The sequence below is a fragment of the Schistocerca gregaria genome, chromosome 4, assembly GCF_023897955.1.
Source record: "Schistocerca gregaria isolate iqSchGreg1 chromosome 4, iqSchGreg1.2, whole genome shotgun sequence".
Classification (NCBI taxonomy): Eukaryota; Metazoa; Arthropoda; class Insecta; order Orthoptera; family Acrididae; genus Schistocerca; species Schistocerca gregaria.
In genome coordinates, this window is record NC_064923.1 from 193,699,118 (window position 1) to 193,722,322 (window position 23,205).

General features: G+C 41.8%; 1 non-coding gene across 1 annotated transcript; it reads left to right on the forward strand.

Annotated features, from left to right (window-relative positions):
• The first annotated feature begins 20,881 nt into the window (after positions 1-20,881).
• Trnat-ugu (transfer RNA threonine (anticodon UGU)) lies at positions 20,882-20,955 on the forward strand. Its single transcript has one exon. It is a non-coding gene; the product is annotated as a tRNA-Thr (tRNA).
• Positions 20,956-23,205: the final 2,250 nt, after the last annotated feature.

Below are 23,205 nucleotides of genomic sequence, written 5' to 3' on the forward strand. Positions count from 1 at the left end.
TATGTTGTAAGATTTTTGCGCAACAAACAGTAATATTGGAATCGGGAACTAGAAATGACCTTCTAAATAATTTGCTTCTAGTTACAGATTCCATTATTAAGATTGTTTTTGCAGTACTTGTGGAAAATATAATATATGCACTCATAATTATTCTCGTGTTTTTATTTATTTCAGTCATCTTCAACTCGTTTAAATGAAATTCACGCGGAAATAATAGACGCGTTAAATGTATTATTTTATGGCATGCTATATTCGTTTGTTTAAGAGTAATGATTCGTTCCATTCACAGATGGTCCATTGCAGCATCTTTGCCTTACGTATGACGTCATCGGTCAAGGCCGACGAGTGGTATTGAACACCAGAATTTATCAATGTAGTGTCGATACGTATACGCGAAACTGTAGTGGACAATGAGCAAAGAAATGACGTCAGAACAGATTCCCATGGAAACCGCTCTTCGCATTGTCACACTTCTATATAAGGCATGTCGCTTGGCAACTTAGGCACAATTTTAGAGACAGACCGTTGCGATTAGACAAAATGCTGCTGAACGCCAATGCACATGGATGCCGCCGCTGCTGGGTAGAAATCGCTGGAAGCGAGAAAGTTGGGGAGGTTGCGACGTGGAAGCTGTTCGCGAACGATACGAAGGTATGACTTGATGTCCTAACATGGTTAGCAGAAAACTTTTGTTCTTTTTTTCCAATACATTGCATTTATGTGAGTACAACGACGACGCCTCCGCCCTGTAAAAGTCGCTGGAAGCGAAAAAGCTGAGAAAGTAGTGGCGTCGAAGCTGCTTGTGAAGGAAATGAAGGTACGCCGTGGTACGAACTCGCACAGCTTTGCTCATGTGCTATCGTATTTGTTCCCTTTTTTTCAGAGACTTACATTTATTTCAGCACGATGATGAAGCTGTTGCCAGGTGCAAGTCGCTGGAAGCCATTAAGAGTAACAAACACGTTGGGGTGGCGGAGGAGCAATCAAACTGAGCTGTACCTGACAGGGCAAGAAAATGACGCTTACGCACTGTATTTCAAGACACTGTGGTTACAATATTAATACACCTTTAAAAAGAATTAAAATAAAATTAAAACTCAGCTAAGAAAACTGATTTTGTTCTTTTATCGTATTAGACATATAGAAAATGTACTGGTTTACGGCTCATAATTATCAACAGACACATCAAGGTATTTCCTGTCACACTTATACATACACAGATCACGTACAAGAAATATTTAAGTTGAAATATGAAAGCTGCATGCGTTATATCTGCAATATTGGTAGTTAATGGGAGATGTAATAGTTTGAGGCTCACAGTTTTTACCAGAGAAGCCAAAATAATTCCCAGAAATGTATAAAAATCTACAGGACATAAAGAGTAATAGTTTTTATACATGATTTCGTCTGTGTAGCTAGCTCATCCTGAACGTTTCCCCCTAAGAGTATGCAAAGTTATATGCCTGTGTCGCTAACTAACGTCTCATCCTGAATGTTTCTCTAAGAGAATGCAATGTTATATGTCACTCAGAACAGTGTGTTGTCAATACACAAGTGCTTACGATTATTATATCTGCCTTGTGTGTAGAATCTGTGCCTTCGCCCGCAGTTCCTTTAATGCTGTCGCAACATTAACCTATTGTTCAACAACGCTCAGTTCTGCTTCATCGCGATGAAGGATTGCGCACTTACTACTTATGGAACTTCGTATGAATATCAAACCTTTGGTTATGTGGATGGAAACAGGCTTGCTGCTCTATACTTACAAGTCACATGATTCATACGGGGTTTACACCGGATGAGATGAAGAAACGACACACCACAGTGGTTCCACTTTCCTTAGAAAGTCGTATTTCCTTGGAGTGGAGCCCACTGTCTCACTTGCGACCAACGTTGCTGCTCACACACAGTCGTGCAGTCAGCAACAGCAGCTAGTACATCTACATCTACAGGGCTACTCTGCAAATCACACTTAAGTGCCTGGCAGAGGGTTCATCGGACCACCTTCACAACAATTATCCATTATTCCAAGGTCGAACAGCACTCTATATACCCTATATATTTCCATACGAGCTCTGGTTTCCCTTATTTTACTATGATGGTCATTTCTCCCTATGTAGGTCGGCGTCAAAATATTTTCCCATTCGGAGGAGAAAGTTGGTGACTGAAATTTCGTGACGTGATTCCGAAAAAGCCTTTGTTTTAATTATGTCCACCCCAAGTCATGTATAATGTCTGTGACACTCTCTCCCCTATTTCTTGATAACAAAAAGGACATGCTGCTCTCCTTGGGTGAACTTTCTCGATGTACTCCCTTAATCCTATGCAGTAAAGATCCCACACAGAGCTGCCGACTCCAAAACATGACGGACAAGCGTAGCGTAGGTAGTCTCTTTAATAAATCTGTTGTTTCTTGTACGTGTCTCCCATAGAACCTAGTCTTTGGTTCTCATTCAACACAGCATTTTCTACGTGTTCTTTCCATTTTAAATTGTTCATAATTGTAACTCCCAAGTATTTGTTTGAATTTACGGTCTTTAGATTTGGTTGATTTAGCGTGTAAACGACGTTTAGCGGATTCTTTTTAGCACTCTTGTGGATGAGCTCACCGTTTTCATTACTTACCGTAGGGTCAGTTGCCAATTTGTTGTGATCTCCTGATGACTTTATTAGACGATAAACGGCAGCACCATCTGCAAATAACCTACGACGGCTGCTCAGATTGTCTCCTAAATCGTTCACATGGATAAGGAACAGCGGCGGGCCTATAATACTACCTTGAAGAACGCCAGAAATCACTTCTGTTCTAATCGATGACTTCCCGTCAATTAGAACGAAGTTTGACCTCTCTGGCAGGAAATCACTAACCCAGTCACATAACTGAGACGACATTCCATAAGCAAGCAGTTTGACTACAAACCGCCTGTGATGTACAGTGTCAAAATCCTTCTGAAAATCTAGAAATACGGATTCGGTTTGAAATCCCTTGTCATTGGCACTCAACATTTCGTGTGACTAAAGAGTTACTTGTGTTTCAAACGAACGATGTTTTCTAAACCCATGTTGACTGTGTGTCAATAGACCGTTCTCTTCGAGGTAATACATTATGTTCGAAAACAATATTTGTTCCGAAATCCTGCGGCATATCGACGCTCATGTTGTGGCCCTATAATTTAGTGGATTACTCCTATTGTCTTTCTTGAATATTGGTGTGTCCTGTGCAACTTTCTAGTCCTTGAGCATGGATCTTTCGTCGAGCGAGCGGCTGTATATGATTGTTAAGTGTGGAGCTATTGCATCAGCATACTCTGTAAGGAACTCAGTTGGTCTACAGTCTGGACCGGAGTAGGACGGACTGAAAAGTTACATCGCCACGGCAAGAGAGTTTACTATGGGTGATGAAGCACTATGGTATGAGAGGAAATGAGAAGGTCGACGTTTTCCCTAAGAGAACTCTCCACGATGGGTCACAAACGTATGACATGTGTCGTAAACAGAACTCTGTGAAGAGCATGACCATAAAACAGCCTCATGGGAAGACAAGTGGCACCCTTATACCAACTTAGGAATGAAATTCTGCAGTTATGATGCAGAACGTCTGTGTATAACAATGGTACACCTTTTGGATGCATTATAGTTTTTCGTCTCTGCGTTAATCACTGGAGATACATGTAGCACCTCTATCGCCTACAGAGAAGTGAAACACTACTGTGTAATGGTGCCGCGAAGGAGAAACTGGACACATCCTTTTCGGCTGCCACTGCGATACCACGTGACATTCAGTTTACCGCGCGTGCGCGAGAGCTGAGATTTAAACACATCTCAGAAGAATGTTTTGCCTCCATAGCGGTACTGACGACTTAATTACATTTTTCAGACATATCGGCCTGAGAGTAACAGTGCGCTCTACCCACAAAACTATCCTGAGTTACTTCCTGAACAAGAGTACTTCCTGAGAGTAACCAAATTACTATACCCCATGATAATCAATACCTAGAATCCACACATAAGGTACTTCTGATCTACCCCACCATTTGAATCAAATAGTTACTGAAAGCTCTATCCTCATGATCCTACAGACCTATAACGTGCGCAGGTGAGTAAGTAGCCTAACCACAGACGCTTATGTCAATTTCTTTCCGGTCCGTCATGTGAAGAACATCGTCAACAAACGGATATTCATATGAGAGCAGCAGAGTTGCGGTATTGGTCGTTAAATGACATTCTGCTAGTTTAGAAATCAATGACTTTATTTGATCCGTTTCAGGAGACACCTGTCATCAGATGGTCTGGAAACCAAAATGGAAATGACAGAAAATATAGGAAGGTGTACAGATCAACATGACAAGCATTACAAAGTTTCGTCATATTGAAAGCTGACAGACATCATAATCTTCTATACCTGCGTCGGTGAAACATTGCACATGACAGTTCGTGTTATGGCAGGTTAGATTGGCTATACTGCAATAGCAATGTCGAAACAGCAGCCTCTACACACATAGCACGCAATGACGATTTCCGTTCCACCTCGTAAATGCTTGCTACTGAGTAGTCACAATTCGTTTTTGAGTTGATACCACAATAACAGCAAATAAACAATCCCAAATACTGTAGAGATAGCAAAGCATACACTTTCGATAACGGAGCAAATACATACTGGAAGGAAGCATCTGATGATGACCGATGTCTTCAAAACAGTAGGGTACATAGTTTACAAAATTAATAACAACCAAGGTAGTAACTTCTCTCTCTAGGCTTTATTATGACAGTCATGCAGTAAATAATAGATATTCGTAGATTTTTACTCACCAATTTAAGGAGACAATGGTGCAATTCCATCCAGCACCTCATTGTCACTGTTGTCGGAATCAGCGCCGAAATTATCTTCATCGTCGTCACCAATAACACAAATCATTAGCTCTTCATGGACACTACCTTCTTCTGCCTGTGCTATTCGAATAAGTTTTTCAACATGCTCGAACTTTTCCCTCCACGATACTGCAGCTACATTTGCAAGAGCTTCACACAGCAGTCTTTCCATCTCCGTTAATGTAAAGTACTTACTATTGTTTCTTATATACGTCTTTACATCACGCCATACTAATTCGATGGTGTTGAAATGGCAGTGATATGGTGACAGCCTTATTACAGTATGATGCCGCTCCTTGGCGATTTCGTCTAATAGGCTAATTTTCTTTAAGAAGGAAATATAACAAAAGCTTCGTTATGCTCATATCCTCAGCAATATTTCGTGCCTGTAACTACTGCACCATAACTTCGTTGCCACCTTTTGTTGTTGGGGCTTTGTTCAGTATCATTGCATGATATGGAGCATTGTCCATTACAATTTTTGTAGGGACAGAAAACAGTTTTAAAGGGTTCCTGAACCACTCATCAAATCGTGTGTGGTTCATGTCTTCATTCTAATCACCTGTCTTTTTCGACCGGAAAACTAGAAGTGCAACAGGAACAAAACCACCAGAAGAACGTGCATGGATTACAATCTTGCTCCTCTTACCGTCTGTTGGTAACCACTGCTGCTTGGAATGTCATTTGTCCAGTTTTCATTGACAGTTTCCCCGGCATTAACCCACGTTTCGTCTAGCCATATAATGCAATGAATTTCCTTCCACAATTTTGTGCAGAATAGGGTTCGAGCCGTTACAACATGCGCCTTTTCTAACAGGACTTTCCGTCCGTCTAGCGTTTTGTAATGGAAACCCATACGTTTCAGTGAAATTTTCGCACCCCTGAAAAGTTAACTTTATTTTAACGATACTACTAACTTTACTACGGCAGAATACTCTTCCTGCGCCGGCCGGTGTGGCCGAGCGATTCAAATCCTGCCTCGGGCATGTATGTGTGTGATGTCCTTAGGTTAGTTAGGTTTAAATAGTTCTAAGTTCTAGGGACTGATGACCTCAGCTGTTAAGTCCCATAGTGCTCAGAGCCATTTGAACCATTTTTGAACAGAACACCTCACTGCCTTACTGAAGATTCAGAGGCTGTCCGGCCCAACGAGGCTTCAGAGAACCTGCGCGACGACAAGAATGACTACAACGCGATGCTGGATCTGACGGCGCCGGTACCTGCTTCGCCGGCTTCACCAGCTCCTCTTGCTCAATGGACTCCACAGTCACGACTGCCACGGAGACTGTAAGGTGTCAGGCAAATCCAACACCTTCCATGAAAACCCTGACATGATAAGCAAATCCAGTAGTATGTCACATAGCTCGGAATAAATCGTGACATTAAATTAACCACAGTAATACGAGTAACGAGTGAGCAAATGGAATACCACAGACTAACACAAGAATGCCTAAATGCATGTCGTACCTTCCCACCGTGAGGCAGACGCAGTTCCGAGGGGAGAAACGAGGACAGAAGCCGAGAGCAGAACCGTGTTAAGTTAGAAGTCCCTACGATAAGGGACGGACTGGACACCCCATCGCCAGCCTTCCTCTAAGTCTACCACCCGCACGTTTTAGCGTGAGACTTTTTCGCGTCCCTGTTACGTCAAGGACCACCCCCCAGCCTATGTTAAAAGCTAGAGCCCTCCAGAAAAACAGTATAGATCTTACGATAACACAAAAAGGACCACTACCACCCGCAAGTTTTAGCGTGAGACTTTTTCGCGTCTCAGATACGTCAAGGACCACCCCCCAGCCCTTGTTAAAAGAAAGAGCCCTCCAGAAGAACAGTATAGATCTTACGATAACGCTAAAAGGACCACTCCAGCTGCAGGTTTTAGCGTGAGAATTTTTAGCGTCTCTGTTACGTTGCAAACTTTAAAAAACATTGCCCCACCACGAAAAGTATAACGTTTCTCATTGGATAGACAGAATTTTTGTAGGCGGAGCTTAAGGTTAACATTGAGACCCTGATTGGTCAGATGAAAACATAGCCAGATAGTTTTTTTAAACTAACTTCAGTAAATTGTAGTAAGGGGAAGTTACGAGAGTTAGTTCCGAGACGGCGAGCTGGATGGCTGGTGCGCCAGCCGCTATCGCCCTGACGCTGCCTAAACACCGACAAGGTAATGAACGCACGCGATGCCGCATTTTTGAGCGCATAAAGCTTCACTCAGAACTGCAGAAGTCTCATCTATTACACCCCTTTTTTGCGTAATACTAGTGTCGATCGTTAATTAAAAGTCATGGTGTTCACATTTGCCACTTGAAGAAAAGATCTGAAACGCGATGATTTTTCTTTTATATAGTCATTGAGAAGCCACATCAGCCACTGTAATTTACGACAAGTTAAATAAGTAATTAAAGATAACTGAGGGTCACTGTAGACTATTTTGATAGTTTTTTCTTTTGTGAAACTTAAATTTAACCTAGATTATAGATGTGATATGGCATAGGTCATCCTTCGATTGATCGTAGAACTTGGAAACCCATTCAGGGAATATTCGTTCACATTTTTGTTGAACGCAGTTGGATTTTACCATCCTGTATTAAAACATTTCCTTTTATCAATAGTGCAATTTATAAACGATGTTTTGTGAGTAGAATAAAATTTCCAATGGTAAACTTAACTGCTCTTTCGACGTTATTTTACCAGCTAACTAAAAATAGGAAAGCCTTGAACCCTTTCCACTAAATTTAGGTAGTATTAAGATTCTTTTACAGGGAGTGCAGTGGAGCTGACGCTGAGATCATTTAGTATATGGTTATATCATCGCTAGTCTCACTGAACTCTTCAGAATTCTACATGTCATGTGTGGTCTTCCGTCTCCTTACCAGCAACAGGTCCCAGGTTCAAACTAGTCAATTCCCTAAAAAACACGCTCAGAGCGTCGTTGCGCGAAAGTGGTTGGGAGACACGATATAGTACAAACAGACACCACCATGAATGTTTAGAAGACATCCTCCACTTCTGCGGACTAGGTAGGATGCATGGAGGCCAAACGGCGGCGCTCTTGGTGTCGGAGCCGGCCGTGGTGGCCGAGCGGTTCTAGGAGCTAGAGTCTGCATCCGCGTGACCGTTACGTTCGCAGGCTCGAATCCTGCTTCGGGCATAGGTGTGTGTGATGTCCTTAGGTTAGTTAGGTTTAAGTAGTTCTAATTTCTAGGTGACTGATGACCTCAGAAGTTAAGTCCCATAGTGCTCAGAGCCATTTGAACTATTTTTTTTTCTTGGTGTCGTGGAATGATGACGTCGACCTGAATCTCGCGCTAGTGACGGAGTTAGCTCCGACAGAGACTTTGTTACTCCTGCGCCGACGCCTCCAACTGATGCAAGGCGCGGCTCGCTGCTACCTCACCTCTTCTTAATCCTCCAAGGCAGCATTCAACGCCAAACAGGCAACGATTAACACTAACAAATTTAGCACCCGAGCCGATGATATGGTCATCGGACGTCGACATTAACTACTACAGGAAGTGCACTTGGCCACACTTCCGGATGTCGCTGGCTACAGTACTTATTTCTCCCGTGGTGAGAACCTCGGGCCTGGCGTAGCCATCTGTACATCTACATCTACATGACTACTCTGCAATTCACATTTAAGTGCTTGGCAGAGGGTTCATCGAACCACAATCATACTATCTCTCTACTATTCTACTCCCGAACAGCGAGCGGGAAAAACGAACTTCTAAACCTTTCTGTTCGAGCTCTGATTTCTCTTATTTTATTTTGATGATCATTCCTACCTATGTAGGTTGGGCTCAACAAAATATTTTCGCATTCGAAAGAGAAAGTTGGTGACTGAAATTTCGTAAAAAGGTCTCGCCGCGACGAAAAACGTCTATGCTGTAATGACTTCCATCCCAACTCGTGTATCATATCTGCCACACTCTCTCCCCTATCACGTGATAATACAAAACGAGCTGCCCTTTTTTGCACCCTTTCGATGTCCTCCGTCAATCCCACCTGGTAAGGATCCCACACCGCGCAGCAATATTCTAACAGAGGACGAACGAGTGTACTGTAAGCTGTCTCTTTAGTGGACTTGTTGCATCTTCTAAGTGTCCTGCCAATGAAACGCAACCTTTGGCTCACCTTCCCTACAATACTATCTATGTGGTCCTTCCAACTGAAGTTGTTCGTAATTTTAACACCCAGGTACTTATTTGAATTGACAGCCTTGAGAATTGTACTATTTATCGAGTAATCGAATTCCAACGGATTTCTTTTGGAACTCATGTGGATCATCTCACATTTTTCGTTATTTAGCGTCAACTGCCACCTGACACACCATACGGCAATCTTTTCTAAATCGCTTCGCAACTGATACTGGTCTTCGGATGACCTTACTAGACGGTAAATTACAGCAGCATCTGCGAACAGTCTAAGAGAACTGCTCAGATTGTCACCCAGGTCATTTATATAGATCAGGAACAGTAGGGTCCCAGGACGCTTCCCTGGGAAACACCTGATATCACTTCAGTTTTACTCGATGATTTGCCGTCTATTACTACGAACTGCGACCTTCCTGACAGGAAATCACGAATCCAGTCGCACAACTGAGACGATACCCCATAGCTCCGCAGCTTATGAGGAACGGTGTCAAAAGCTTTCCGGAAATCCAGAAATACGGAATCAACTTGAGATCCCCTGTCGATAGCGGCCATTACTTCGTGCGAATAAAGAGCTAGCTGCGTTGCACAAGAGCGATGTTTTCTGAAGCCATGATGATTACGTGTCAATAGATCGTTCCCTTCGAGGTGATTCATAATGTTTGAATACAGTATATGCTCCAAAACCCTACTGCAAACCGACGTCAATGATATAGGTCTGTAGTTAAATGGATTACTCCTACTACCCTTCTTGAACACTGGTGCGACCTGCGCAATTTTCCAATCTGTAGGTACAGATCTATCGGTGAGCGAGCGGTTGTATATGAGTGCTAAGTAGGGAGCTATAGTATCAGCGTAATCTGAAAGGAACCTAATCGGTATACAATCTGGACCTGAACACTTGCCCATATCAAGCGATTTGAGTTGCTTCGCAACCCCTAAGGTATCTACTTCTAAGAAACTCATGCTAGCAGATGTTCGTGTTTCAAATTCTGGAATATTCCATTCGTCTTCCCTGGTGAACGAATTTCGGAAAACTGCGTTCAATAACTCCGCTTTAGCGGCACAGTCGTCGATAACAGTACCATCGGCACTGCGCAGCGAAGATATTGACTGCGTCTTGCCGCTTGTGTACTTTACATACGACCAGAATTTCTTCGGATTTTCAACCAAATTTCGAGACAATGTTTCGTTGTGAGACCTATTAAAGGCACCTCGCATCGAAGTACGTGCCAAATTTCGCGCGTCTGTAAATTTTAGCCCATCTTCGGGATTTCGCGTTCTTCTGAACTTCGCATGCTTTTTCCGTTGCCTCTGCAACAGCGTTCGGACCTTTTTTGTGTACCACGGGGGATCCGTTCCATCTCTTACCAATTTATGAGGTATGAATATCTCAATTGCTGTTGCTACTATATCTTTGAATTTGAGCCACGTCTCGTCTACATTCGCATAGTCAGTTCGGAAGGAATGGAAGTTGTCTTTTAGGAAGGCTTCTAGTGGCACTTTATCCGCTTTTTTAAATAAAATTGTTTTGCGTTTGTTTCTGATGGAATTGGAAGAAATGGTATTGAGCCTAGCTACAATGACCTTGTGATCACTAATCCCTGTATCAGTCATGATGCTCTCTATCAGCTCTGGATTGTTTGTGGCTAAGAGGTCAAGTGTGTTTTCGCAACCATTTACAATTCGCGTGGGTTCGTGGACTAACTGCTCGAAATAATTTTCGGAGAAAGCATTTAGGACAATCTCGGAAGACGTTTTCTGCCTACCACCGGTTTTGAACAAGTATTTTTGCCAACATACTGAGGGTAGGTTGAAGTCCCCACCAACTATAACCGTATGAGTGGGTATTTATTTGTTACGAGACTCAAACTTTCTCTGAACTGTTCCGCAACTGTATCATCGGAGTCTGGGGGTCGGTAGAAGGAGCCAATTATTAACTTAATTCGGCTGTTAAGTATAATCTCCACCCATACCAATTCGCACGGAGTATCTACTTCGACTTCACTACAAGATAAACCACTACTGACAGACACAAACACTCCACCACCAATTCTGCCTAATCTATCTTTCCTGAACACCGTCTGAGACTTCGTAAAAATTTCTGCAGAACTTATTTCAGGCTTTAGCCAGCTTTCTGTACCTATAACGATATCAGCTTCTGTGCTTTCTATTAGCGCTTGAAGCTCAGGGACTTTTCCAGCGCAACTACAACAATTTACAACTATAATTCCGACTGCTCCTTGATCCAAGCACGTCCTGTAATTGCCAAGCACCCTTTGACATTGCAGCCCATCCCGCACTTTCCCGAGGCCTTCTAACCTAAAAAACCGCCCAGTCCACGCCACACAGCCTCCGCTACCCGTGTAGCCGCCAGCTGAGTGTAGTGAACTCCACCACCCTACGGCGCAAGTCAAGGAATCTGCAGCCAATACGGTCGCAAAACCGTCTGAGCCTCTGATTCAGACCCTCCACCCGGCTCTGCACCAAAGGTCCGCAGTCGGTTCTGTCAACGATGCTGCAGATGGTGAGCTCTGCCTTCATCTCGTAAGCAAGACCGGCAGCCTTCACGTGCGAGGGAGCCCAGTAACTGATGTCAGTTACCATCTGTCCGCCAGAGGCATGGCGATCACCGTCATTAGGACGCGTATTGTCAACATTTATGCCCCGTCAGGCTCCACCGTAGACATGACACAGCACGCTTCTACTCAGAAGAAGTCGCCCTTTTATTTCTTGGGCAGTGTGACCATTATACGCTTGGGAGTGATCTTAACTGTATCCTGCACCCTAAGTATCAAATGCCTCACTACAATAACTGCCAACAACTGCAGCTAGTCGTCCGTGATTTGTTGCTCCGTGAGAAGTTCGGTCGGGTGACGCAGCTGGACGAACTTACCAGACAGGTCACTCCGTGAGCAACCTTGACACGATTTATGTCTCTTTAGAATTCACACCTGCATCCAAGGTGCAGAACTTTGGCCCTTAGCCCTTCTGTCCATTATGCCTACATTTGCAATTTTCCACGGTAAGTCGTTTGGTGCAGTCGTCCGCCTTGGAAGTTAAACGCCTCCCTTCTCCATGATACCGAATGTCTTCAACACGCTACCGAGACATGGACCACCTGCGAATGTCACTTGCCGAAGTACCACACAACCTTGAATTGGTGGCTGTAATGTGCTAAACCGGCCATATGACGTACTTTGATACAATATAGCAAGGTAGCTGCTTCGTGGCGCTGGCACACTACCGACTATTAATACGCCGTTCTCCGCAACCTAGACGCCCAGCTATCCACCCGTGACACCCAGAGGGAATGTAACACGATTAAAGCGTAAATCGTAACACTGTCACGTCGTAAGCGGCAGGGGGCGGTGGTGATTACCAGGCGTCAATATTTGACGGAACAGGAGCTCACCACCACGCGCAATGTCGCCTTCTATGCAAAACGACGACGACAACGACGACATTACCGAGCTCCACACCTGTCGCGCTCAGCGCATCAGTAGTCAGACCGAAATCGTTAACGCCTTTGTAGATAACTACCGCACAGCGTATCACGAGGAGCCTAACGACACACGTGCTGAGGAGGTTGTGTTACCACCCGTCGCAGGCAGTCTCGCTGGCGACGAGATGGACGAGCTAACGAAGGTGATTACGTGCAGGAGATCCACGATGCAATTAACGTAGGTGCTTTGAATAAGTCACCTGGCGTCGACGGATTGCCGATAGAATTTTAACGCGCCTTCATTGCGTTGATGGAGTCGAGGTGGACGAAAATGTTTCATGAACTGTTAACGAATCCCGCTGTACTGCCAGACTTTGTCAAGGGAATTATTATACCCATCCACAAACCAACACCGACGACGGTCGTACATTACCGACCCCTAGCTCTGCTTAACGCAGAGTATAAAAATTTTTCCCTAATAACTGGTGATGCGTTGCCGCAACATATTCCTTTGCAGTCTATCGCCATAATGGATAACTCCGGGTGGCCCAATTTACCCTTAACATGCCAACGTATTTTTCACAAAGCACAGTACCAAGGGAGGGGGAGGGAGGGTAGTTTGTGCCCACCACGAAAAATTTTGGTAATTCAAATTTCTTTAATTTTTATTGACTTTTATCGACAAAACTAGCTGACCCGCCCAACTCTGTTCCGCCTTAGAGCCAATAAATAATCAGATTTTGGATGTTAAGCTCAATTTTTAATTAGGAAATACAAATAAAAACCTAATTATTTTGATGATTCTTTATGTTTTTTGGTGCCTAGCTTCCTCTCTTTAATGAAGTACCATGTGATAAACGACATTTTTTTTTATTATCAAGCTCAAGAACAAACAACGCAGATGGTCTTCCGACCCGCGAACATGCCACATATAATTGACCATGTGAAAAACATGGGTATTCCCGATTTAAACTTTCAAGAATTGCCCTTCTCATTTGTTAATGGTCATGGCGAATGCAAGACGGATCGGAAATTGAAGTCTTTTAAACTCAAACGACATATCGGTTGGGATCATAGGGATCCTCGGAATAAGAACTACCTGAAATTCGAATTTTCTTTAGAGTACCGTCGCGAAAATAACATTGTTCATCAATTTACTTACCACCAAACGCGTACCGTTGCACAGTTTTGGTTGGTTGATGTTGCGAAGCATGATTACTACGGAGTCAACTTTTAGCCGTAAATTGTGCGGTGGTAAGCCAGGCACATCCAAGGAGTTTAAAAATTCAATTTGATAATTGGTGGCTTCATCTTCATTTGTTACGCAGTCAATAGATTTGAATGAATGTATTTTACCAATGATCTCATTCTGAATTATGTAGTTTAGGTCATCTACACCTTTATTCTTAGCCGCTAAAATTGCTCGCTCACTCAACCATTCATTACTTTTGTAGTTAATAATGATGTTTGGGAATACTTTGTTGATAAGTTCGTATTGCTGCTCGATTCAAGCCATCACGTGATAAATCTCTTCTTGTGGGTCGAAAATTATCTACATGTTGATCTCTGTTGCTCACTCGACGATTAGCTGTCGTTATTACATGTCAGATGCGTTTTTGTTATACCACGTTTTATAGTGACGTTTAGCTGACATTACGTTTTGTTATTCCATGCCAGATTCGTTTTTGTTATACCACGTTTTATAGCGGTCAAACGGGATAAAAAGTATCCTATGTCCGTCACCTGTTTCTAAGCTACCTCTCCAGCAATTTTCAGCCAAATCGGTCCAGCCGTCGTTTAGCTGACATTTGTGCTTCGTTATTTCATACCAGATGCATTTTTGTTATACCACGTTTTATAGCGGTCTAACGGGATAAAAAGTATCCTTTATCCGTCTCCTGGTTCTAAGCTACCTCTCCACCACTTTTCAGCCAAATCGGCCAGCCGTTATTGAATTATAAATAGTGTAACTAACACGACTTTCTTATATATATATATATATATATATATATATATATATATATATATATATATATATATATATATATATATATATATATATATATATAAGAGTTATTGATGTGTAATAAAGGTTCAGAAACCGTAAATTTCTTTTACGACTCTCTAAAAAAACTAATTTAATATTTTTCATTTTTTTTATCATTTAAGTTTTCTTGAGCAGTATCTCGTTACATCGGTACTAAAAGTCATTACAGTGTTATTGAAGAACACTTCATTATGATTCAAAAATATTACTGATATTTTACGTTAAATAAAGCGATTTCTACTACATAGTTTCTGGGATCATTTGTTCGTCATTTTCTTCAGAAACATCCTCACACTTTGTAAATGTTATGTCTAGGAATCCTGCATACTCAGTTCGATAGACAAACAACCAAACAATTCGTATTAACGATTTTTATTACTATATGATAATTACAGTTACTTAACTTTGATATGTGTTGCAATCAAAGGGCGACATACGAAGTAATTAGTCTTTTTCAGAATATACCAACACAAATCTGTGCTACATAGAGATTCATGACGAAGTGGCTAACGTTGACGATGCTGTCGAAGTGGGCCTCCACCAGTCTGGGGCGACGCTTATGTCGTCTTCATCTAAGGGGCCGCTGTTGTTGCGAAAAAGTACAAAGAACGGCATCTCGTTTTGTATTATCGCAAAATAGGGGAGATAGTGTCACAGACATGATACGTGAATTGGAGTGGCAATCAGTAGAACAAAGGCGTTTTTCGTTGCGACGGGAACTTCTCATGAAATTTCAATCACCAGTTTTCTCCTCCGATTGCGAAAACATTCTGTTGCCACCCACCTACATAGGGAGAAATGATCATCACTATAAAATAAGAGAAATCGGGGCTCGCACAGAAAAATTTAAGTGCTCGTTTTTCCCGCGTGCCGATCGAGAGTGGAACAGCACGAAGGTGGTTAATTGAACCCTCTGCCAGGTACTTTATTGTGAATAGCAGAGTAATCATGTAGATGTAGATGTCGTCCTGGAGGGATGTCAGTAAGGGTGTCTTTGGCTGACTGACCTCTTTTGACAGCCTCCACTTCTGTGTCGTTCCCGACTGGCGTTCCGGCACTGACTGTACGCCGTAACAGGAAATGTAACAGTTCTTTTACTGCATTTACTTCATGTGTATCCCTTACAGTTGTTACAGATCACGGTTGTTTTGTTCCCTTTATTGCACTTCACTGCTTTTGACAGGCTTTCAAGACAACACATAAGATATCGTCTCCTTCCTTCTTCAGCTTCCTTTCCAGAGAAGTTTTGCTTGATATCTCGTCCGACATTACCTCCCATGGCTGAAACCACTCACTTCTGGAGTCCTTAAATATCCGTAGCCCTTTCTTCATCGTATAGTTTCGTGAGATGCAGCCCCAGTTAGAGTCGTTTATTAGACTTTGTCTAATTCCACTCTCGCTAGTGTGTCCACAAGAATACCGAAAATAGACAGCGGCTACCTTCTTGTAACCTTTTTAGTAGAAAATTTTCTCACCATTTGATCGATTGTGTCTACACCGTTTTTTGTCTCATTATAATATAAATCAGTAGCTGTTTTCTTCTTAATGTCAGTAGGTGAACCAATTGCACCTTCATGCTGTTGAGTCGGCAACCATTCCATGGTTGGTCACTAGTTTAATTGTTTAACTTAAGGTGGAAACTGACGCACATTTCGTAATTATATGTAAGGACATAATATTTCTTTTTGTTTACTTAGGAGGAGGAGAAGGAGGAGGAGGAGGAGAAAGAGAACTGCTTAGCCGAGATGTCGATAACCGGTGTCGGTAAAACTAAGGTACCATCTACAGATCTGTACAAACTGTTATACAGAGAGAACAAAACAAATCCACAGAAGAATCAAATGACAACAAACCTTCATAAAGGTTATGACAAACATCTTGTCCAGCTACACACAGAATCCTTCCATTGAATTTCCATGTACATAAAACATAAAATGAGCTATGTGTTAGAATGCTAAAATTAAAATTACTATGTACATCACAATTCGCCATTACATCGTTCCCACAACATAACGCGTCATGCCTACCAGGACACCACAGGAACCTGTCAACAGCCAACGCTTGAGACGAACCGACCACAAGCAGACATAGAAAGTCAAATACTTAATTTAAAAACAACCATATTCCAAATGTACACGTGTAAGAATATATTCATAAAATATATTAAATGATTGTCTCGTAACGGAATACAGCTTACTAACTCTATACACCGTATATACAATACCTGTGTTATATTATTAAAAAAACTGCAAGTTCCATTTTGACAGTATCGCTAAGTAAGCGACAATCATAGAGATTAAAGAAACAGTCTTTTTAACCTTATTATGAGAGACAAGAGGCCAGAGTGTACGCTAAAAAAATTTTTAGTAAATTATTGAAATCAAACTACAGCTGTGCTCAACCACACATCTGAAGCTGGAGTAACAAAACTGAAAATTATACCACTGTAGCGAAACGCATCATATTCAGAGCACCAAAAATATTTGACAACGTGATAGCCTGTATCAGGACCATACGTAGGCTACCAACGGAAATCGTCAATTATAATTACATTCCGCGTCTTAGACTGAGTACATGGAAGCCTGTAGCCAAAGAATTGTCAACATTAGGAAACAAAACGCAATCCTGAATGACGAACCTACGAAAGCTCAGTTCTTCTTCTCCTAAATAATCACTACAGATCGCCCCTTCGAGCTTCACATGAAAAAACTAATTTCTTTTCTTTCTTTTTAATGCTGAAAATATAGTATTCAGTTTCCAATTTAAATTATCCGCAGTATGGACTACATTGTTTAAAGTTTAACATCCACTGGCATTTATAATTTCTTTGACTTATTTTATTGTTCGTTAATAACTGCAACATATTGCAGCCTCCGTATGTTGTGGCAAAACTTGTTATAGACAGACGGGGCTGTTGTGACAGGAGTTCAGCGGCAAACGACCCACCTCAATGACTGTAATGCCTCACTTTGTCGTCAGCCTCTTTTACTGGCCCGTACAACAATAAGCGCTAAACGAGACGATGGGCGCAGATCATTGTGATTATTTTCACGACTAGGAGATTGGCTTTCAGGGTATTCGGGTGCTCCCCTGGCTTGAACTTTCCCCAGATGTCTCGCACACTGAAATCATCTGGTCTTGGATTGCGGCGAGGCGTACACAATCACTCACCAGCCAGTGTGATTGACGAAATCTGGCGCAGAGTTGAAACAGCATCGAATGACGGATCAATCAGCCATGGTCAGGCTGACTCGATGCCCAAACGGGTAGAGTCGTTGTTGCTGCCAGAGGAAGTCTCTCTTTTCATTAAATTTGACATCGTATACACCTCAAACTACCAAATTTAATCATGTATTTTCTCACTGTACACTACTTCATGTTTCTAAACTAGTTGTACAAAAGTAATCTTTGTGAATCTTGTGAAAAAAGCAAATAATTTACAGAAATGATTTATTGAATGTAGTATATCTTCAAGTTTTATTTACGGATGTTCATTGTGGCTACTTTTTATAACACGACAAATGTTCCGTCTGTAATCAGTTTCCTGGCAAATGCTATGAAGCAAGTCTTGATAGTAACTGCTTCTGTTATCTACTGTCGCAGCAAGTCGACGCTTCATGGAAGCGGAGGAACAAACATACTGGCTTTAATGTTGCCCCACACACAGAAATCCATTGGAGTTAAATTAGGTGGTCGTGGTAAGAAGGATATTGTTCCACCCCATCCAGTCCAGTTCGGCACGTTACTATGGAAATTCACGACAACTTCACAATGGCAATATGGTGGCGCTCCATCTTGCTACAAAATAAAAACTCTACCCATATACCCTTGTAATTGAGACGTTAGATAATGTTCAAGCTACTCAGACTCTACCCATAGTAGTTTTAGTAGTAGTAGTAGTAGGCTCCTAAGGAACTCGAAGCTCCTGTTCCGATATCACATGATTTCTCCAGATGCTCCTGTCTTGTGCTGCCTCTTGCCAGTTATTTATTCCCAATCTTTCTCATATACAATCAATTTCATTGCGCTAATTACTCCTGGGTCTTCCCCTTGGTCTTTCGTCATATGGCTTCTCCCTGAATATTCTTAACACAATTTGGTCTTTTTTCATTCTCATCAGATGTCCATACAATTGCAGTCTTCTAGCATTTATTATGTTCACTATCGTTAGTTGCTGTAATAGCTCGTGCATTTCTATGTTGTGTCTTCTCTTCCAGCATTGTGATTCATTGTCATAATATGGACCAAACATTTTTCTATAAACTTTATTCTCAAACACTTGTAAATGGTGGTGTTCTGTTTTCGTTAGGCTCCATGTTTCTGCCCCATAGATTAGAACTGATCTGTTGATTGTATTAGGTAACTTTATTTTAGTTTTCCTAGTCAGCAGTTTGGACACTAAGAGATTTTGTATTGGATAATGGGCTCAGTTAGCATTTTGCAGTCTCCCTTTTATTTCTGTCTCTGATTTTGTTCATCTATCACTGATCCCAGAAATTTGAACTGTTCAATGCGCTCCAATTTGTGTTCACCAACTATTAGATGTGATTGATTATCCCATTGATCTCTACATCTTTGAACTATCATGTATTTAGTTTTCGCGTCATTTGCTTTCAGGTCAAGACTTGATGCTTCGGTTGCAAGCTCCACAAATAATTGCCTAATCTCTATTTTACTGTTTCCAATGAGCACCATGTCATCTGCGTATGCTAACACGTTAATTTTGCTTTCTTGGAGGATCCCATTAGGTACACAGTTTGAGTTCCCTCACATCTCTTTTTATATCTATATTGAAGAGAAAGGGGGGGGGGGGCAAAGCATCTCCCTGTCTTGACCCAGTTTTATTTTAAAATGGTCAGACTTTAATCCATTTAGTGAAACCCTCTTTCTATTTTCATCCATGCATACTTTGCAGAGATTTAAAAATTTAATTGGGAAACCAAATTCAGTCACTACAATCCACAAGCTTCGTCTATGAATGGAGTCATAATCTTTCATGAAATCGATGAAAAGATTTTTTGTTTATATTTCCAGTTTTTGCATTTATTGGTTTTTACTGAAAATATGTTGTCAGTGGTGGATTTGTTTTTGCGGAAGCCGTTTTGATAATCCCCAATTATATTTTCTGGATATGATTTTAAGCGGCATGGGCAATAAACAAGATAAGATCTTATAGCCCATATTGACTACTAATGATATTCCTTTATAGTTTCTGAGATGTTCCCTGTCTCCTTCTTTATGTATAGGGACTATTAATGATTCTCTACACTCTGTTTGAATGTTCTCTGTTTTCCATATCTACCCATATCCCGTTGTAATTGAGACATTAGATAATGTTCAAGCACGCCCAACTAAGATATGCCAGCTATAGTTGAATAGGCAGAAAGGAAAGGAAATTGCTGCAATATTTAGACCCGAATTTTCTCCGCGATGTAGTACAGACGTGTACAAATTATTAGAATAAACTATTATTTTTTTAAACTCTTATGTAAAAATAGGAGAGATAAGTGTAACAATTGATTTTTTTTAATGATTTGATTGATGCCACGAAACTTCCCTTGCAAGCGACTCACAAATCACTGAATTTTTCACAGTTGGTAACATTTGTCATTTTCCTTCCAAATCGTGTTGGTGTCAGTTGACTGTCTACATGCTTTGAAACTGTGTTTACGATAAGGTTTTATGTTTATGTGGTGTACTTCAGCTTGTTATTCATTCTATCAACTTCTTGCTACATTAACAAGACATTATATAGCTTGTGAACTTGCATGTTTTTAGCTACAGGAATAAATTGCGGAGTTTCCAAAGAAAGTTAGTTTATGGGGAAGATAAAAGATGTTTCACCTCGGAAAGTTTCGGCTGTGGTAGCACTTCTTGCTGAAAAGCGTCATACACAGCAAGAAAGTGCTGACAGAATGAAAATATCACAGAAAACTGTCAGCACAACCAAACTTTTAGTGCAGAATCGTGGTAAATAAAAACCAAACAGAAAAGGAAAATGTGGACGTAAAAGAAAAACAATGATGTATACTAAGATACCGTCGGTGACCTTGCAGCTCGTTAGAATGAAATTACAATGAAATGAACACCCTTAGCTGCTTACAGGCGTTGACACACGTCAGCGAGGACAGATGAAAATGTGTGCCCCGATCGGGGCAGATACCACACCGGCCACTTGACCATCTTCTTCTTCTGCGCGAATACACAAACAGTGCCCGAACACTTACAGGAATCGGCAACGCGCCGCGAGTAATGAGTATGATGGGCAGAGGCATTACGAATATAGTGCGGGACGATACGTCGAGAATGTGGGTTTCGCGGAAGGCGTTCCAGAGATAAATCTCTGAAGTCGCCCTATCCTCTGTGTCCTCGGTGGCTCAGATGGACAGAGCATCTGCCATGTAAGCAGGAGATCCCGGGTTCGAGTCCCGGTCGGGGCACACGTTTTCATATGACCCCGTTGACGTATGTCAAGGTCTGTAAACTGATAAGGGTGTTCATTTCATTGTAATATCAAAAATGAACCGAAAAGTGACTTCTACAGACATGAGCCATCTGCTGAACGATTTGGGTGTTGAAGTTTCACCTGCGACAGTGAGGAGGAGGCTGTCTGAATGTGGTTTAAATGAATGCTGCCCAAGGATAAAACAGAAAATCACACGTGTCCTGAAAACAAAAAGATTTCAGTGGACTAAACAACTTCAGGAGGGGACAAGTGAGGACTGACTTAAGGTATGTGCAATGATATAGTAACTTAATTGGGTCTGACCTCAAAAATTAGGAGTTTTGGTCCTTTAGTTGTGATGTTTTATTGATACTGAAGAAATGCAAATTTGAATTTTGGGGCTGTTGAGGTCTCCTATGCTACTATTCGCAACTTCTCTTACTTGCAGTTTTGTACATATCCTTCAGGTATGCTTCAGTGAAGAATCTGTATTCTCTGTGATGGAAGAAGGCGGCCAGTACGTTCCTCGTAGACCTAGAGAAAGCAATGTAAGAAGCATCCAACTTCCACTATGGTCTGGAGTGTGATGTCTGTGAAAGGTCCTGGCAGATTACACATTGTTGAAGCGACAATGAGGCAAGAACAATGGAATGAAATCCTTGCAAACGAACTTTCCCCCAAATAAATGAGTGGTTTCCTAATAAAGATGCCGTTTTTATGCATGATGGGGCACCTTGCAACAAAGCCAAAAGTGTTTCGAAGTGCTTGGAACAAAAACAACTGAAAGTGTTACTTGGCCAGGGAATAGCCCCGATATAATCCCAATTGAAAATCATGTTTTATTGTGAAACAGGGGATAAGGAAATTTACAGTAACCACCAAACAAGGTCTCATGGAGAAACTAGAGGAAATCTGGTACCATGACAATGATATTAAAATGTCATGTGGAAAGTTAATAAAAACTATGCCAAACAGGATAAAAATGTTGATTAAGAACAAAGGTATACATACAAAGTATTGAATGTACAAATATAATGTGTATGTGGATGTAAATGTATAATAAATGTAAAGTTTTGGAAAAAAATGTCTATAGTCTTTTAATTTGAGCAATTCTGTAGCGGATTTGAATTTCTGAAACCGTAAACAACACTGTGGTTGCTCTGCACTATTATGACTGTTGGAGTAACTCATTCTCGCATACCGCCTATTGGAACGTCGGGAACTGATAATTTTATGAGGGAATGAAACCTGAAGACGTACTTCGTTCAGCGCTGTACCAAACATCCCTGTTAGTTATTTGCCCCTTTCGCAATTAAAGGTTACTTCCGTATAACTAACTTGCACTGTGGTGATAAAAATCACCGGATATCGATATGGACATGTGCAGACCGCGTTAGTACCCGGTGCACAACATATAAAAGGGCAGTGCATTAGCGGAAGTGTCTTTTGTACTCATGATTCCTGTGAAAAGGTTTCCGACATGATTATGGCCGCACGACGGGGATTAACAGACTCTGAACGCGTAATTGTAGTTGGATCTGAATTCCGGGACAATCCCATTTCAGAGAATTCAATATTCAGAGATATACAGTGTCAAGAGTGTGCCGAGAATACCATGTTTCAGTCGTTACCTCTCACGACGGACAACTAGTGGCCGAAGGAATTCAGCTAACTATTGAGAGCAGAGCAGTGGCGTTAGCGTAGAGTTCTCAGTGCTAACAGACAAGCAATACTGCGTGAAATAACCGCACAAATCAGAGTGCTACGTACGACGAACGTGTTTGTTAGGACAGTGCGGCGAAATTTTGCATTAAAGAGCAGACGACCGACGCGAGTGCCTTTGCTAACAGCACGACATCACGTGCAGTGCTTCCCCTGATCTCGTGGCCACGTTGGTTGAACCGTACACGACTGGGAAACCGTGGCCTAGTCAGATGAGTCCCGATTTCAGTTGGTAAGAGATAATGGTAGGGTTAGAGTGTGGCGCAGACCCCAAAAAGCCATGGATCCAGGTTGTCAACACGTCATTGTGCAATGGTGGGCCCTCTGGTCCAACTGAAGCGATCACTGACCCGAAATTGTTATGTTCGGCTACTTGTAGACCATATGCAACAATTCATGGACTTCATGTTCCCAAAGAATGACGGAATTTGTATGGATGTCAATGCGCCATCTACTGGGCCACAACTGTTCACGACTGGCTTGAAAAACATTATGGACTATTCGAGCTAATGATTTGTCCACC